Consider the following 18528-nt stretch of genomic DNA (forward strand, 5'->3'; position numbering starts at 1 on the left):
TGGTCTTCTGTCAGTGTCAATTAGATTGCTTTGGTTGACAATATTATCCAAGTCTACCGTGTTCTCTCTGATTTTCTGTCCACTTGCCCTGTCAGTTATTGAGACGGGGTGTCAGCATCTCCGTCTGACTTTGTGGCTTTGGCCCTTCATTCTTCTGGTCCCCATCATTTTGTTCAGTGTATTTTGAAGCTTAGTTATCGGGTGCATTAGCATTTAGGATTGCTATGTCCTCTTGATGAACTGACCCATTTATCATTATGATATCCCTGGTAATTTTTTTTTTTTGCTTTGAAATCTGCTTTGTCTGATATTGCTATAGCCACTCTGGCTTTTTATCATTAGTGTTAGTGTGGTATATCTTTTTCATTTATTTTACTTTTAAACTATTTGTGTCTTTACATTGAAAGTGTGTTTCTTGTATAAAGCATGTAGTTGAGTTTTATTTTGTGAGTGAAATTAAAATATTTTTCCTCTGATGGGTAAACTAAGCTTAGTTGCACTTATGACAGATGTTCTTGGTCTCAACTCTGTCAGCATCTTTTACGTGCATTTTATTACAATTGCTGTCGTAGTCTTCTCTACAAGCTATATATTTTTCACTCTTTAAAAATATTTTGTTCCTTAGGAAGGCTTGTATTTTTGTTCTAATAGTTACCTTTGTATTTATATCTTTTTGAATTTCCTTAGTCCCTGTTTTCTCATTTAACCCTTTACTATCTGGCATGTTAGGTTTTTTAAATTATTTTTATTTTATTTTCTAGCTTGTTGGTTTTATTCATAATCCTTTAACTCCCACCTATTGCCTGTACCGCAATGAGCTTCCTCTATTTCCCTCTTTTGTAAGTTTCAGATCCCATAAACCTTGGGTGGGCTACTGAATGCTCAGAGGGTAAGAAAATAAGTGATGTGGGGGGTGGGAGTTGAAGTTTCCAGTAGAGTGGTCCTGGGGGGTCATCGAGTAGGTGACTGTGGGTCTCTGTATGAAGGTGAAGGACAAGATATTGGGGCTGGTGGCGGGGGAGCAAGTGTTCCTGGCAGAGGGGACAGCACATTTGAAGACTCTGAGCAGGGCATGTGTCTGGCACAGATGGAAGGAGCTGTGCGGAGCCCAGAGTACCCAGAGAGGAGAGGACAGCGAGCAGAGGGGGGAGGAGGGTAAGGAGGTGGGGGCCTGGCTTGCAGCACTTGGGCTTTTGCTCTGCACAGTGGGCACCAGGGGCCTGGCATGGCATGACTTGGGCTTAATTCCACTCCTCTGCCTGGGGGAGGCTGGGTCAGGAGGCATCACGGCCATCAGCAGGTGAGGAGGGACCACATGCTTGTGCTTTTTCTTCTGACTGCACGTGTTGGGGGACATGGAAGCATGGGTGGGAGTGTTCACACCCCCAGATGGTGACTCCTTCTACTGAGGTGGGTTGGACAAGTGTTTCACTGATTCCGTCAGGTTTTGTTTCTCAAAAAAATCTGAACCCAAGGTAGCAAAATGGAGAAAATAAAGCAAGATGGGGTGGGAGTGTGTGTGTGTGTGTGCACACGTGTGTGTGTGCATGTGTGTCTCTTGTGTGATTTGCTGTATTCTTATGTCTACTTGAACGATTTCATATTGAACAAAGAAAAATTCCCATATAACAGAGTTTTTCATAGCAGTTTATATTCCCCTTTTCAGCTTTGTCTGTGCAGCGGAGTGTCCTGATATCCTGGGGGGGACATGATTATATGTCTGCAAATGGCTAAATTCTGCTAAGACTTCTCAGGGGTTCGCCAACCCGTTGGGGAAAATTTTCTTCAGATGATTTTGTAGGTGTTGGGGGGTGGAGGAGGTTGGGTACAATGACCCCCTTCCAGGCAAAGTCTTCTGACGACATGATTATATGTCTGCAAATGGCTAAATTCTGCTAAGACTTCTCAGGGGTTCGCCAACCCGTTGGGGAAAATTTTCTTCAGATGATTTAGTAGGTGTTGGGGGGTGGAGGAGGTTGGGTACAATGACCCCCTTCCAGGCAAAGTCTTCTGATTGCATCACAGTTAGTTTGCACTGTGCTCATGTGTTCATGCATGTGTGTGTGCACATGTGCACATGAGCACATGAGTAGTGTTGGGCTGTGTGTGCACGTGCACACGTGTACACACACACATGCACACAGCCCTACTTGCCCACATGGAGGGGTGTCTGGGGAGGGGTAAGCCAGAGTCGACCTTAGGGAACATGAGAACGTATCTGGCATGAACAAAGGGGCCCTGTTCCCTGCCCCCCCCAAACCCTCTTGAACTCCCTTGGCTGAAAAATCAACACTTTGGAGGATGTTTGGTGACAGGTGCAGAGGGCTGGACAGGACCCGGTTTCTTTGTCTTAGGGTGGGTGCCAGAGTACTTCTAGCTTCCACCCTGGGAAGGCAGAGGGGGGGCCTGGGAAGGCAAGCGGGGGCTGCTGGAGCAGATTGTGGCGATTGTCACGTAGCTTTGGGTCCCCAACAGCATGGATATGGCCATCAATGGCCACAGCATCCAGCCAGTGCCACTGTGAGCCCCCTAGTGCCAGGACACTGGGTGGGGCTGCGGGAAGGAAGGCCGTGTGGGTGTCAGGGCGGCCCCTCCTCGGCCGATCCTTGCCATTCTCTCTCCCACACCTCCAGCCCTTGTCTGCCTTTGGGGACAGTTGGGGGCCTCAGTTTTTCCATCTGAAAGAGCCAGGCCCAGGCGCTGTGGGGCCTTGAGAAGGGTCCTGTTCAGTACTATGAAAACTCCCTGATGAGGCAGGTCCTGTTTGTGGAGGGCTTCGTGCCCTGCTGCCACCCGAGGCACTTCCAGTAACTGCTCCATACAGCCCGGGAGGGTGGCTTCCTCCCCCCAAACACCTGGGGTGGGAACAAGAGACGGTCTGTGTGCTGGCTGCCCTTCAGTGGGCGGCCCCCGGGCTCCCGCGGGCCTGGCGTGGGGATGCCGGGCGGGCAGCAGACGTGAGCGGCAGCACATGGCCCAGAGCCGTGAGTGCTGTGTGGCCCTGTGTGGTGGAGAGGCCCCCAGGCAGTGGGGCCCTCCTGGCTTTCCCTCCTGTGCCTAATCATCAGGGGGCTTTAGCCCCCTGCCCACTGGGCCTGCCACCCAGCATGAGCTCCAAGGAAAGCAGGAAGGGAAACCCTGGACTTGGTGGCCAGGAGAAGCTTGCTGACCCCAGGCCTTGGGAGGGACAAACCCGAGAGCTGGAACCGGGCGGGAGCCCTGGCCCTGACCATGCACATGTGGTGCGGGTGTCGTCTGCAGCGAGGGCCCAGTGAGGGGTCAGCCAGCGCTTCGTGTGTAGGGCCAGGGATGTCTCTCCACCCTGGCGTCCCTCCACCCTCACTGGACCTGGGCTTTGTGCTCGCCGGCAGTTTGGTGCCATCTGGGGAGTGCCCCTTCTGGCCCCGGGGCGGTGGTCTTTGTGGGGAGAAGCCATGATGCCGTGGCTGGGTTTCTCCCGTGCTGGGGATCTGCATCCTTTCTCTCGCCCCAGTGCCCCTCCTCGGGTCACTCTGGGGATTAAATTAGATGACGTAGGTGGGAGGTGGAAGAAGCCAGCATTCTTGGAGCATCACAGAAAGCCCAGAACTCTCCACATTCCTTACTGAGCAACTCCATGTGGGGGGCCTCGGGGGGCTGGAAGGCAGCCTGCACTCAGCTAGCTGCCCACGGCCCCGGGAGCTGGCGCCCCGCACGCAAAGGGGTCCGGGCATGCTTGCCGAGGTCACAGTGCAGGGCAGGTGGGCGCCTCACGAACAACGGGCACGTGCGTGGCCCGGGGGTCATGAATCTGAGGGACTGATGGAGAGGCTCATGGGTGGGGCCGGGTCAGGAGCATCTGGAAGGGGAGAGAAAATCCTCGAGGGCCCCGCAGCTGCCGGTCATGTGGGCGGGCAGCACTGGGCTCAGCCCAGGACAGGGGTGCAAATAGGGTCGGGGTCCTGAGCGTGCTGGGTTCAGTGGGCTTAGTGGGGTCTGGGCTGCTGCAGGGTTGTGAAGCAGGAATGCCAATTTCCAACTGAAGGTTGGGGTTTTTGTGCTTTGGTTTTTTATCTTCAAAAATTAGATCTTTAATATGGCTCATCTCTCCTTTTAGTATATTAACTTTTTTTTTATTTAAGGAGCAAATCGACTGTACATTTCTTAGGTTAGTCTTGTTATTTTTATGATTTCTCCGTATTTGAAATGTAGGTTTGCTGAGGTTTAAATTGCCTACAGGAAAACTCTCCTCTTCTTTAAGTGTCCAGCTCGATGAGTTGCAGCAAATACAGCTGTAAACCCCCTGCCAAAATCAAGATCTGGGAAGTTCCCGTCATCCCCAAAAGTTCCTTTGCGCCCCTCCCTGGGCCCCAGCACCTGGTGAACCGCTGACGTTTCCTGTCCCTACAGTTTTGCCTTTTCCAGAACGTCACAGGAATGGAATCTTGCAGTATGCAGCCGCTGTGCCTGGCTTCTCTCACTTAGCATAATTCATCTGAGGTTCATCCATGTCGTGGTCTGTATTCAGTAGTTTGTTTCCTTTTATTTGGAAAGGATAAAATGTACCACAGTTTGTTTATCCATTCACAGGCTGATGGACATTTGAGCTGTTTCCAGTGTTCAGCTGTTATGATTAAAGCCGCCATGGATATTGTGCACAGGTTTCTGAGTAATCATGTGTCTTCATTTCTCTCGGGTAACTCTTAGGAGTGGGATTGCTCGGCCGGGCGGTAGAAGTACGTTTCCCTTTCTAAGAAACTGCCCAACTGTCTTTGCAAAATGGCAGTCCGTTTTCCACCCTGAGCATCAGTGCTCGAGTCCCGGGGCTGCTGCACATTCTCACCAGCACTTAGTATTGTCTGCATGTTAAGTCGTAGCCATTCTGACAGGTGTGTAGCCGCAGCTCATCGTCGTTTCGGTGGGCGGTTCCCTAGTGACCAGCGGTGCTGAGCACGTGTGTCGTTCATAGGTCTCCTTTGATGAAGTATCTGTTCCATTTTTTGCTGATTCTAATAACTGGGTCATCGTTTTATTTTTGAGTTGTAAGAGCTATGTCTATATTCTAGATATAAATCCTTTATCAGATCTGTGTTTTGCAAATATTTTCTCCCAATCTGTGGCTTTGTCTTTGCATTTTCTTAACAGTATCTTTCAAAAGGACAGCAGTTTTTAATTTTGATGAAGTCCAATTCATCAGGGTTTTTTTTTTTTCCTTTTTTAAGTCTCATGTTTTTTTGTGTTCTGTCTAAGAAATATTTGCCTAATCCAAGGTTACAAAGCTTTTTCTCCTGTTTTCTGTAGAAATTTTATAGTTTCACGTTTCTTGTTTAGATCTGTGATTCATTTCGAGTTTAATTTTATGTATGGTGACAGGTATGGATCGAGGTTAAATCTTTTTGCATGTGGTTATCCAGTTGTCCCAGCGACTTTTTTTCCATTGAATTACTTTGGCACCTTTGATGAAAATCAGTTGGCCATGTGTGTGGGTCCGATTTCTGGACTTTGTAATCTGTTCTGCCAGTAAAGCACTGTCTTGATTGCTGTGACTTTTATACTAAGCCTTGAAATCAGGTCCTGTTAATCCTCCAATTTTGTTCATTTTCAAAGTGTGTTGCTCAGCCAGGTCTTTCACATTCCCATGTAAATCTTAGAATCAGCTTGTCAATTTCGACTGAAAAAACTCTGCTGGAATTTTGATTGGCATTGCATTGAATGTGTAGATGAATTTGGGATAATATGTATCTTAATAGTACTGGGTTTTAATCCATGAACAAAATATCTCTCTCCACTTACTTTGATATTTTTAAATACCACTCATCAGTGTTTTATAATTTTCAGTGCACAGGTCTTGCACAGAATTTGTTAGATTTGTTACTAATTATTTAATGTTTTTGAAGCTACTGAAATGATACTGTTTTCTCAATTTCTTTTTTGGATTGTTTGTTGCTAGGATATGGAAATACATTGACTTGACCTTGCGTGCTGACCTTTCTTATTCTAGAAGGTTTTTTTGTTCCTTTGTCTTTGTTTTTTGGGTTTTTTTTGGCAGATTCTTTAGGGTTTTCTATGGAGATGATCATGTTTTTTCAGATAAAGTCAGTCTTATTTTTTTCCTTTGCAATCCACATGCTTTTTATTTCTCGTTTTTGCCTGAATGCACTGGTTAGGATCTCCGGCAGATTCTTTAGGGTTTTCTATGGAGATGATCATGTTTTTTCAGATAAAGTCAGTCTTATTTTTTTACCTTTGCAATCCACATGCTTTTTATTTCTCGTTTTTGCCTGAATGCACTGGTTAGGATCTCCGGTATGACATTTAATAGTGAAGAGAGAGCAGATATTCTTGTCTTGTTCCCAACGCCCTTCACTAGTGGGGTGAGGTTAGCGGTGGGGTTTTTGTGGGTGCCCATGATTGGGCAGGGAAGTCGCTTCTCTTCCTAGTTTGCTGGGAACAGTGTAGCAAGAACGGCTGTTGGATTTTGTCAAATTCTTTTTCTGCCTCTGTTGAGATAATCTCCTGCCTTTTTCTTTCTTAGTTTGTTAACATGGGGAATTGTGTAGGTTGAATTTCGAATAGTAAAGCAGCCCTGCATTCCTAACATAAAGCCCACTTGGTCACGATACATTTCAAAAAAATATATTGTTAGAGTTGATTTGCTGAAATCCTGTACAGAATTTTTGCATCTGTGCTCATGAGCAATGTTGTCTGGTTTGTTTGCCTGTAATGTCCTGGTTTTGGCATAGGATACTGCTGGCATCAGACTGTAGTGAGGAAGTGTTCCCTGCTCTTCGATTTTCAGGAAGAGTTTGTGTAGAATTGCTGTTCTTTCTTCTTTATATGTTTGATAGAACATGAGAAGCCATCTGGGCCTGGAGTTTTCTTTGTGGGAAAGTTTTTTGTTAGAAATTCAATAGATATATGGCTATTCAGGTTATCTATTTCTCCTTGACTATGTTTTGGTACTTGCATCTTTGAAGATCTTTGTCCCCAAGGAGCACGAGCCCCCAGCTCAAATTTGGAAACAGGACTATCTTGTGACAAGATGTCGTTCCTGAGTGGCTTGGGGGCTCTGATGTTTACAGCCTCGGAATACAGCCCTGTGGAAGGGGACCCTCCTCAGTGATCCCAGAGAAGATAGGGGTTGGGCCTTTGGCCCCAAAGATGCTCTAAGCCCCTTCCCACTCCATCTGCTGCTGGCAGTTCAGCTGGGCACCCCCTCCTAGCAGTCCTGCGACAGGACACAGTAGGGGGCGGGGGACAGAGATCAGACTTTCGATGTTTCCTGCCCTTTTTGCTCCCCTAGAAGGCAGCCCCTTCTCAGAGGATTGAAATTCAAGGAGACGGTCCCTCCGAGTCCGTGACAAGTCCGCTTTGTCTCTCCCGTTTACTGTGTAAACTCCAGCCCTAAAACAACATACACCCTTCTGAAGTTGTTCACATATTAGCTCTTAAAACAGCAAAATCCGTGCACGATTTCCTCTCAATCGCTTAAAACATTCCTGAAAGGAAAAAAACACTGTTTAAATTCGCCGCCTGACATTAAAATCTCTAGATTTGCAGAATCAGAGTGAGGCACCCAGCAGTCAATAAACAGACGAGACGGGCTGCGTGCGCACACGCGCCTGCCACATGGGCACACGCATACGGCGCGACCTTTAATCAACGGGGCCTTCCTGTCCCCCGCACGTCACAGGCCACTGAACCGCCAGAGCCCCTTGCAGCTTTTCAGCCTCTGCTAAAGCAAACAGGGTTCAGGCCGAGGCAGAGCCTCTTCAGCAGAATACTAAGATGACCGTTCATTGCTGTGTCTCTTTGGTTTAGTAAACTTCTAGTTCTGGGTAAATTCTTAAATAAGACATTTTTAGAAGCTGGGGTTCCCAGCAGATAAAAATAACGTCTCCCTCTCCACCTTTTTTCCCATCCTAGCCCCAGCTAAGGTAGCGATCACAGGGGTGTGACTTCTTTGGGGTTAACAGCCATCCACGGTGGGATTCCTGGGCGGAAAGTAAATCCCCATTTAACTGGCCTGTAGACGGAAATAGCCCTTCCTGGGGAAGATGGGGGATTTGCTTTAAATACGTGTAAAGCTGATGCTGGGCGGCTAATGGTGTCTGCAGGCGGGTGCGGGAGGTCTCTGGGCAGCCAGCCTGGGCCACTCCTGTGTGTGCAAGGCCCGAGCATGACCCATGAGGGGGCAGCTACCACATAGCGGGGCCCAGTAGGGGGTCCAGGGCCTGCTTTCTGGGTAGCCCCCATCTGTCTCTTTGACTATCCAGAGCCCTGGATGCCTCCCCCACACCCCCACGTGTTTCTGGGCCTTTGCTTTTGCTGGTCATTGGCCTGGCATGTCTCTGCCAGCAGTTTGAGTTCTGTCCTGTTTCCCTTTGGAGTGGGAAGGGGTAGGCCGATAGACCCCTGCAAGAAGAAGGAGTCTTGTCTCGCCAAGGACTGTGGGGACCCCTCCCAGGAAGGAAGAGCTCTCCAGGGACCCTGTCTGGCCATCTGGCCTGACCTTGGTGACAACCTGGAGCCCATGGGTGCCAGCTACTGATTTCTGCAGGCCACAGGTTTGAGATCCAGATATTGTTTGTAGGGTAGGTTCCTCCTGGGCCGTGGGCGAGAATCTGTTCCAGGTCTTTCTCCTCGCTGCCAGGGGCTGGATGTCAGTCACTACTATTCCTTGGCTTGTGGATGCATCGCCCTTATCTCTGCCTTCATCCCCACATGGCGGTCTCCTGGTGTGCAAGTCTGTGTCCAAACTTGCCCTTTTTGTAAGGACACAAGTTGGGATTAGGGGCCCACCCTAATGACCTTATTTTAACTAATAATATTTGCAGTAACCCTATTTGTAAACAAGGTCACACTCTGAGGTAATGGGGTTAGGACTTCAACATATGAATTTGGGGAGAGACAATTCAACCCATACCACCCCTTACCCATCAGAGGATACTTTAGCCCAGGGGTCTAAACTTCAAATTCATGGGATAAGAAGGGAATGGATAGCATGTTGACCAGCTGAGCAGCTATAAGAAGAAGGAGAAAGGAACAAAGTACAATAGCAAATATAAAGATGGAAAGAATCAAATCAAATGTATCCAATTTTACACTAAATGTAAATGGCCTGAATTCCTCTATTAAAAGACAGAGAGCTGTCAGAAGGATTTTTATTTTTTAACAAATACATCATTCCATAGAATTAAGTAAAGCAAACCAATAATGGACAGTTGAAAAATAAAGAAATGGCCAAAGAGATACCAAGAAACTGCAAGCAAAATGAAAAAAAGATTTGAAAAAAGTGGATGATTAACACTGAAATCCAGATAAGGCAAGTGTGAATGATATGTGGCACCATTTTCGGAAGAGACATAATTGTAAACTTTAAGGCATTAAACAACATAAAATACACAAAGCAAAAAGCATTAGAAATGTGCAAGGAAAACTGAGTCAAATATGATCACTGTGAGGGTTTTAGTGTACTACTTTCAGAATAGGACAATTTGAGAGGACAGAACGTAAGTGAAGACATAGACATTGCAATTATGAGCAATTTCAGATTTTAACAGTAATCTGAAGTAACTGTTCTTGTTATCTGTAGCCACGCAGTGAACCATCCACAAATCTATTGCCTTGAAACAATCCTTATGGCTTAGCTCACCAGTTTGCAAGCTGGGCGGGGCTCATCTCTGCAGTGTCAGCTGGGGCTGGAGGCTCCACTTCCAAGGTGGCTGGTGAGCTTCCTCTTCCCGGGGGGCCTCTCCAAGCTGCATGACTTCCTCACAGCTCTGTTCCAGAAGTGAGCACCCCCGAGATGGGACGTGCCCAGAGACTGCAGAGTTACTTTGCTGTATTCTCTTGGTCAAGCAGTCACAGAGCCCAGATTCAATGGGAAGAGGGGCAAAAAATTTCAAATGATGCTCTAAAACCAGCACTATGTCTCGGGATCCTAATGATAGAGATATTTTGTTTCTTTATTCCCACAGAACACTTACAAAACCAATAGTGTATGTGGCCATTAAAAAGCTAACACACCTCAAAACACTGGGATTTCACCAGTCATGCTCTCTCATCAAAACTCAATACAATTATAAACAAATGGTTAAAGGATTGCAAAAGGAAAAATGTAACTACTGGGGAATTAAGCAACCATCAGGGAGAAGAATGTGGAAAGTGCAGGCTATGTAGACATTTATTGGAAGTCGGCCCCATGTGTGGCAGAACGGCACTTTCCAGACTTGCCCGCACCCCCACTCCGCCGCAGCCACCACCGCCTCCGGCACAGACTGTGGACACTTTCACTGTGTGGTTCTCACGCCGTCGCCCACAGTTCTTGCTGGTTCTCTTCCCACATGGGTTTTGAAATTCATCCATTCAATGAAAATAATAATAAAATAAAACATGCATTCTATGTTGTATAAACACATATGCTTATCGAGTGCCTCCTGGGCACCCGCCCTTTGCCTGGTGGTGGGTAGATTTCGTGTGCAGGGGCCTCTGGGGGTCACATAGTTTTTGCTTCATCAGAATTTGCTGATAAGCCCAGGGCTGGGCAGGGATTAGATGGGCCGGCTGTGGGCCTTCTTCCTGGCGCCATCTGCCTCCCCCACCCTGGTCAGGTGTCGGGTGGCCGCCGAGCCCTGTGTCCGCCTCCTGACCTCGAGAACACCCAGGTGGGGAGGAAGCAGGAGGTGCTCAGGCGCACCCCACCCCCCACCGCCTCATGCCGCAAGCTGGGTCCCAGGGTTGGAGGCACCTCGTTAAACCACCTGAAGTGCATGTAACTCTAGTCGCCTTCATAAGGCACTGGCAGTGCTTGAGAAATTAAAATTACCAAGGGCCAGGCCCCCCTCCCCACGTGGGTGGGCAGCCTCTATTCAGGCTGAGGCTCAGAAGCCGGCAATCCTGGGAAGGATTTGGCCCTGATGATAATGGGCCCAAGAATGTGCTAGACCCGCGGGTGTGGTCCGAGTCTCTTGTCTGGGCCTTGCCCCGCTTCACGCTGAGCCGTCTGCACGCACACATGCACATGGCTGCCCCAGCTGCCTCCTGCTTGGTCCCACGGGCAGCACCCGAGTGGCTCGTGGAAGGAGCTCGTAGTTGCTCGTGGACTGGGGGCCAGGGGGAGGCAGGGCTGAGGCCTGGGCCAGACCTCTGAGCCTCGGCCTGCAGGAGTTTGTGCGGGGATGTCCCTGCAGCAAAAATGCTGTACTTTTGCTGCTCTCTGAGAGGCTGTTAGGGTCTCCAGAGGAGATTCTGAGGAAGCCCATAGAGAGAGTGCTGCCGCCTGCGTGTTGGGCCCCCGAGGCCCTGCTGAGTTGGCCACTAAGCCTGTAGAGTTGTGGCAAGATGTTCGAATATGGCTCCCACTGGGCTGGGGATGATGGTACCAGGGGAGCTCAGGGGGCCCCAGCACCAGCCAAGGGGGTAGACGCAGGCCCAGGGGGAGCAGGGAGACCCCCCTGGACCTCAGCACCTCAGAGTATCCCCCAGGTGGCTGCTTGGGTGTGGAATGCAGGGCAGGGTACAGAGCCCCCCCAAGGCCAGCCCTCTGGTTTCAGCCTCAAAGAGCCTCCCCAGACAGCCCCCAGTGGACACTGGGCCTCTTGCCACCTGTTGGGGTGGTGTCCAGGATGGGGGGCCAGACGACAGCTGTCACCCACTTGCAGGACCTGGCTGCCGGATGGATGGGAACACCCATCCCCATGGTGACAGAGCAGGCCTCATGCCTCTCCTGCTCAGTACGGAGAGTGGCTACCTGGACAGCCGGAGGGTGGGGCCGGTTCTCAGGGAAAAGCGGCTCGGTGTCTCCCAGAGTCACCCTCAAATCACGACTGCCTTTAAGAGTGGGGACGAACACATAGAGCAGCTGGGGGATGGTGGCTCTCAATGACAGAGACTGGCCAATGGCTTCTGGGACATGTTCCCTGAGAAGGCCTATTGTGGGGACTGCTGGCCCCCTCCCTGTCTTACAGCTCATGGGGCTCTCATGGGGATTCAGGGTGGCCTGCCTGGGGAGAGGTTGGCTTCCTGGGTGTGCTGTCCTGCAGGGCCAGGACCCTTGAAGCACCCCAATGACTTCAGGGAAGGGTGCCCCAGACCAGGAGCTGGGGCTCCAGAGCTGCCCTGGGTGTGGGGGGTGGCATGGGGAGAGAGGCAGTGTCCCAAACACAGGGAGGTAGAGTCTGGCCTGGAGGCTCCACAGGTTTTTCTGGGCCCTGGGGTTTCCCAACTGGTCATTTGAGCACCAGGGCGGGTGGTGGGCTGGCTGTCAGCACTGGCTGGGCTTCCGAGGTGGACTCCTGCCTTTAGGGAGCTCTGGGTGAGACGGGACTGGTGAGGAGGTGAGAAGGTGTCCTCGGCGAGAGCGGCTGTGGGCTGTGACGATTCCTGCTGCTGGGATGGTGGGAGGGGGAGGGAGGCTGGGCAGCGCTTTGAAGGATGGATGGGAGTTCCCAGGTGGGAGTGTGGGAGTGGGCACAGCCGGGGAGGTGGGGGCTTGGGGTTCAGCACTGTGGGAGCCCCACAGAGCAGGGCGTCAGCTCACCAGGGCTTTTCCATGCTTTGGGGATGGATGCGCCCACTCCCACTCTCGTGGGTACCTTCCCCGCCACTGTGTTTTCTGGGCCTTTCTGCTGGCATTTCAGTAGGCCCTTCTCTTACCCCGGCCTGCCCCTTTTGCTGGGACTGTCCTCTTCGTGTTTGTGATCCTTTATTTTGCCATGTGTGGGAGAGTGGGGGTTATTGGGGATATGGTCTCCCATCTGTCCCCACCAGGAGCTCCCCTGGGGCAGCAGGGCCACCCCACAGGCCGCATGGAGCAGGTTACATGCAGGGTCCTGGATGCTCTGCTCTCTGGGGAGGTAGGCCTGTCCCAGGCTACCTTGGGCGGCCAGGCCTTGGGCTGAGGGGACACGGCTGGGCAGCAGGGACTCCAGCGGGGCACGGGTCAGCTCCCAGCAGGGGTCCTGACTCTGTCCCTGCTGCAGAGGTCCCGAGTGGGGACAGTGGCACAGCAGGCCCCTGACTCTGTGTCTTCCTCTGTCTCCTCACAGCCCTGCAGCTGTGGGTCTCACCTGGGCCTGGGTGGTCGCAACACAGTCTCTGCCCCAGCTGGGGCCGCTCCGGCAGGGTGGGGGCTGGCACTCCCCAGGGTGGGCAGCGGGTGTGGACTGAGGGCCCCAGCTGTGCCCAGCACATGTCACCGGGGGGCCCAGGGGCTCTGCGCTCAGGCTGGCGGCTGGGAGCAGCTGGCCACAGGCAGGCCTGAACAAAGGGTGCTTTGAGCAGCCTGCATGCCCGCCTCACGCCCTCCGGCCAGCTGACCCTCCCGGGAGTGCCGAGACTGGCTCTCTCTGTGGCTGATTGGGGCCCACATGGAGCTGGAACAGCTGGCCCCAAAGCCTCCCTGCCGGCCCTATGCTGTGGGAACCAACACCCGCCTGGCTCATGTTTTCCAGCTGCGGGAGGAGGGTAAAACCCTACCCCGGCCCCCACAGCACCCTGGCCTGATCAGGGGCCTGTTCTGGCCCCCAGATCCACCCCTCCTCCAGGTCTCCGGGCCCAATCCGGCCTGATGAAATCCCACTCGCCCCTACAAAGTGTGAGCATACTTTCCACCCAAGAAGCCTGCGAGGGAAAGGTGGGTCCCTGGAGTTCGGGTGAAGGGTTCCCCAGGCTCACATCCTTTGATCTGTCCAGCCCAGTGTCCACAGGGCCACGGGGGAGGCCAGCTGTGCCTCTGCTCTCTTGACCCTGGCTCTGAGAGCCGTCCCACCCCAACCCAGGCCCCTCCACGAAGCTTAGCACTTAATCCTCAGAAGTTAATCTCCCAGCCCTCTTTAAAATTAATTTTTTATTAAGAAGATAATAGGACAGTAACATCAGAGAGACCAAAATAATCCTGATAAGGGTCTGTGAGACTTCCTTTATAGTTTATCAAGAAAAAAGAATTCTTTCATCCAGAAAGGCAGGACAGGAGCGCCCCTGATCTGCCGGTTTAACCTTCGGGCTGTCTTGCTATCTTTCCCATGTGAGCGATTGGCGGCAGGAACATTCTTGGTGCTTCTAAATCATGCGATGCCAGCAGCACAGAACTTCAAAACACATTGAGCCCTAGAAAATCTCCCCAATGATGCGGATTCACCAGCTGATAAAAACAAAACAACAGATAAGACGGCCACGTTGACCTTCATCCTCCGTGAGCGGTGGTTCCACAGCTGGTTACGAAATGTTCGAGCCGCCGCGCAGACCTCTCCCCTTCTGTACACTCCAAGGAGAAAAGATCCCAGATAAGCACCTGCTTTGCTAAACCTTTATCTTGGCCCTTCGGATTTGGGCAGATCTGCTGTTCCAAGGGCTGTTACCCCAAAACATGGCAAATAAGCTCAGGACTGACGTGTGACAGTGCGCTCCTGAGACGCTTGGTCCTCCGCGACTTCAAGCTTGTCTCTTCCTCCTGCATCACACGCCGACTTGCTCTGGGTGGAGGATAAGGGTCCCTGTGACCGTCTGCCCTTTCAGTATCGATGGTGAGGTCGTCCGTGCCAGCGTGCGGCAGCGTGACAGGAATGGTTTTCACCATGACGATAAAACCAGATCAAAGGACGTTTAAAACCTGCCCTCGCTTTCACCGCCCGAGCCCGGCCCTCTGCTTTACCTGCTGTTTCCCCTTCCATCCTCATCGGGAGAAGCTGGCACAGGTCCGTGTGGCCTCTTGTGGTCAGCAGGTCGCTTGGCTCAGCTATTTTGTTTAACGCTGAGCTGACAGTAGCCCATGAAGATTAAGAACTCAAGGCTCAAGGACAGCTGTAAGGGACTCTCCAGGGACACAGACTGAGGTGGGGCAGAGACTCAGTGCCACTGGGTGGCCCTGAAGAGCCACAGGGCCCTGTGGGGCCACCTGACCAGAGAGCACAGATGAGAACCTGCCTGAGGCCAGGCCACAGGCCATGAGCTTTACTGTGGTCAAACGTACGGAACGTAAAATTCACCATTTCGGCCGTGTCAGAGTGTGCGATTTAGTAGCATTTAGTCCCGCCTTTGCCATGAACTCCAGCCCTTGCCCTTGCCCTTCCCTGAGCTGTGTGGCCTCATCCGTGAAGCCTCTGCAGCCAAGAGATGGCCTTGCTTTAGTCTGAATGACAGTGGCCAGGGCAGAAGGGGCCTCTATGTCCCTGTGGTCTGACTGTGGTCTCAGTGGAGATCCCAGGGTCTCTGGGCCAAGGACAGTCTTTCCTCTTGCGTCTGCAGGGCAGCACTCAGGGTCACGCTCCATCAGTGTCCTGGGGCATTGCATCCTTGACCCCGGATCTTGCAAGCACCATGAGGGTTTCACTGATAGGTCCTCCGGGGGGCTGGACAATACTGGGTGCCCCTTGGAGAAGGCCTCTGGGGCTGGCTGTTACCGATGGAGGAGCTAGGGAACATCCCGTCCTCTGCAGGCGTGGCAGGTGGGGCTCCCGGAGGGGTGAGGGTGCTGGAGCTGGCCTGAGGAGCATGGTGGGGGGACAGCATCCCAGACACAGACCACTGAGGAGCCGGGGGAGCCCCTCAGGGAAGCTCTTGGGGTAGAATGTGGGCCCCCTGGGAAGGGACGTCGGGTGGCTGCCCACAGACCCTACGATGTGGACGATGGGGAGCTACGGCAGTTGCTTGAGCAGGGGAGGCATGGGGAAGTGACAGATGATGGTGGGCTCTGGGGAGGAGGTTGAGGATCCTTGGTTTCAAACTTGGGGCTGTGCTTAGGACCAGGTCTGCAAACACAGGTAAGCCTCAGGCCTGCCCCTGCCAGGGAAGAGAGAGCCCAGTGCTAGGAGGGTGACTAGCAGGTCACCCAATCTGGGCCTGGACTGCCAAGGCTGAGACTAGCCTCCCCTACCCCGGAGCTAGGGAAGGCGGCCCTCCCATTTCATGAGCCCACTCAGGACTGCAAGTGTTGTCCCCTGAGATGGGGTGAGCCACAGCGTGGCTTTGGGGATCCGCCCTCCTGTAGGCTCCAACCCTGCCTGTGCATGAGCCCCCCGGGGTCCTGGATGTGGCCTTGGCCCCGAGAGTGCGTGAGGCCGTTCATGGTGGAGATAATTTTATCTCTGAACAAACATTCAATCCTGCTGTCTCCAGCCTAAAGCCCCTTCCCGGCCTGCCGGCAGCATCATACTAATTAACCCAGTCCCGTCTGGCTCAGACACGAGAGTGGGGCTGGTCCCCAAGCAGCTGGGTCTCACGCTGTGTTCCCGACTCAGACAGGACTGAGGATTAGCGTTGTTTTAAATTATTCCCGCCACCTCACCCTCCAGAGGGAGGTCCTGCCATCTCAGACTGCTGGCCTGAGAGCTCCTAGCCGGCTCCCAAACAGGTTCTCTGCAAGTGTTAGGGAGGGGACACATTTTGGGGGGACATACCGCCATGAGAAGCAATCCCTGGCAGTTATTTATTTCAAGGTGCATTATAAGACACATCTAGCACTTCAAATCTGCCCCAGCCATGGCTGAAGAGGGTATTTAAGTAACAAAAAAGGTATGTCAAAGTAAAAACCTGTTTGGTGAGCTGTCAGCTGGCGGTGTGAGGCCACAGAGCTGGGACACAGGTTCCAGGCACTGTCTTCTGGGGGCGAGCCGCCCCCGCCAGGGCCCAGCAGCCAGGTGAGCCGTCCTCTATGAAGTCTCAGGGCCCCTCTCGCAGCCTCGGGGACCTGGGGCTCAGTGTTTACGTGGCCCTTTTCGTGATGGCCAGTCAGATGGGCATCACAGTGCCACAGCCTGGCATCCCCGTGGAGCCAGGTTCCAGGCAACAAAGATGAACACGACAGAGTCCCCGGCAGCTCCTGTGTCTGCTCGTTCACTTGTCTGCTCAGCTGGCCAGGGTGGGCACTCTTCTGGGGACCTGGGAGACAGGGGTGGACAAGCCCAATGTGGCCTCTGCCTGGTGAGCTCAGCCACTCCCTGAGGGGGGACCTGCACCCCCGACGAGGCCACAGGGCCTGCGGTGTCAACAGTCCCTCACTCTCCCGCCTTCTCCCATGTGCACCAACCACACACACCCCTACCCCATCCCCGAAGGACGTGGTGTTACGAGCCAAAAACATTTTGCAAAAGCAAAGTGCTAACTTTTCCCAAACTGTCTCCCATTACCCATTGGGCTTGCCTCAAACGCAAACCGGGTGGTGTAAATATTATTTTGCCTTAATTAATAACATTTGGAGACAGCAACGGCAGTGTCCAGCTACCCCTAGTGATGCACTCGTGGGCGGGGGCAGGGCCAGCCACTGTCAGCCAGTTGGAGCAGAAGCCCCTCCATGGCAGGCTCCTGAGGGAAGACAGGTAGCAAGCCAGCTGGCAGGGGCCCGAGAAGCAGAATGCTCTGTGGCTCTGTGTGGTCCCTGCGCATGTGGGGAACGGTGTAGTCTCCTGACCCCTCACACCTCCTCTGAGGACCTCTTGATGCCAAGGCTGGCTGGGTGCAGTGCACACAGACCCACAGGTGGCCGCCATGCTTGCGAACATCAGATGGGCTCCATCTCACATAAATGCATGTGCTGGCGTCAGACACTCCCTGTGTCCCACCGAGAACAGTACTGTTGCCTTCCACATTTTACTTGAGGAAACTGAGGCCCAGGTTCCCAGTCTGTGCCCCAGGGGGTGGAATTCAGCCCCCAGGGTCATCTTCCCACCTACTAGAAACCTCTTCCTTCCAGGTTTGATGGAGGAGAGGAGGGGGTGGGCTGGGTCAGCCAGGCATTGGGTGCAGGGGGCCAGCAGTGCTAGACTCCCATGAGGGTGCTGTGTTTGAGGGGCTGCCTGCCCGGACTCTCACGGCCCCAAGACCAGCCCCAAGGCTAACCTGTAGTGGAGCTGGGGAAGGTGTTTCTCATTAGCAGCACCCAGGGTTCCTGTGGCGATGGCCGTGTAGGAGGAGCCAGGGACTGACCAGAGCTGTGGTCGGCTGCAGGTGAGGGGCAGCCCAGGTCCTGCTGTGGCCCCCAACAGGCCCGGCCGCTGCCTCGCTCTCCAGATGCTGCCAGGTGGCAGGCCCCTGGCTTCTCACCTCTAGGTGGGACAGTCCCCCCAACCTGCAGTATGTTAGGCCACTGGGTGGCCAGGCAGGGGCGGGGCCAGGCCCTCACCTGTATCTCCCACTGCTGTCTGGAGGCTGCAGGACATGGTCACCTGGCCTGTCTCGTGGGGCAGTGGTGGAAAGGGAAAAATACAGCACGGAGGACACCGTGAGGGGCTGGGCCAGCCTCAGGCCGGATTTCACCTGAATTCCAGATCACAGTCCAGGCAGAGCCTGGAGGCAGGTCCCTCTGCCTCGCGCCTCATTTTATTGGGAGAGCACACGGCAGCCTTTGCCACTTGGGCTTGGTTCTTATCCCGTCCATTTTTGTTTGTCCATCATCCATCCGTCTGTCTTTTTATCCACCCATCCATCTGTTCACCTGCCTGTTGTCCATGGGCTGTGACCCAAATGTCAGCCCTTGACCTCCAGGGCGGCTCCCACCCTCTCTCCCTGAAACCTCTGACTTCGGAGCGAGCGTGAGAAGTCCTTGCTGGAGGC

The 18528-nt window shown here is 52.8% G+C and overlaps 1 protein-coding gene across 1 annotated transcript in view; it reads left to right on the forward strand.

Annotated features, from left to right (window-relative positions):
• The window catches only part of KCNQ1 (potassium voltage-gated channel, KQT-like subfamily, member 1), a gene marked incomplete at its 3' end in the record, with an annotated part of 294997 nt that overhangs the window by 78849 nt on the left and 197620 nt on the right, over positions 1-18528 (forward strand). The window lies entirely within an intron of this gene.

This window comes from Galeopterus variegatus, unplaced genomic scaffold, assembly GCF_000696425.1.
Source record: "Galeopterus variegatus unplaced genomic scaffold, G_variegatus-3.0.2 Scaffold1336, whole genome shotgun sequence".
Classification (NCBI taxonomy): Eukaryota; Metazoa; Chordata; class Mammalia; order Dermoptera; family Cynocephalidae; genus Galeopterus; species Galeopterus variegatus.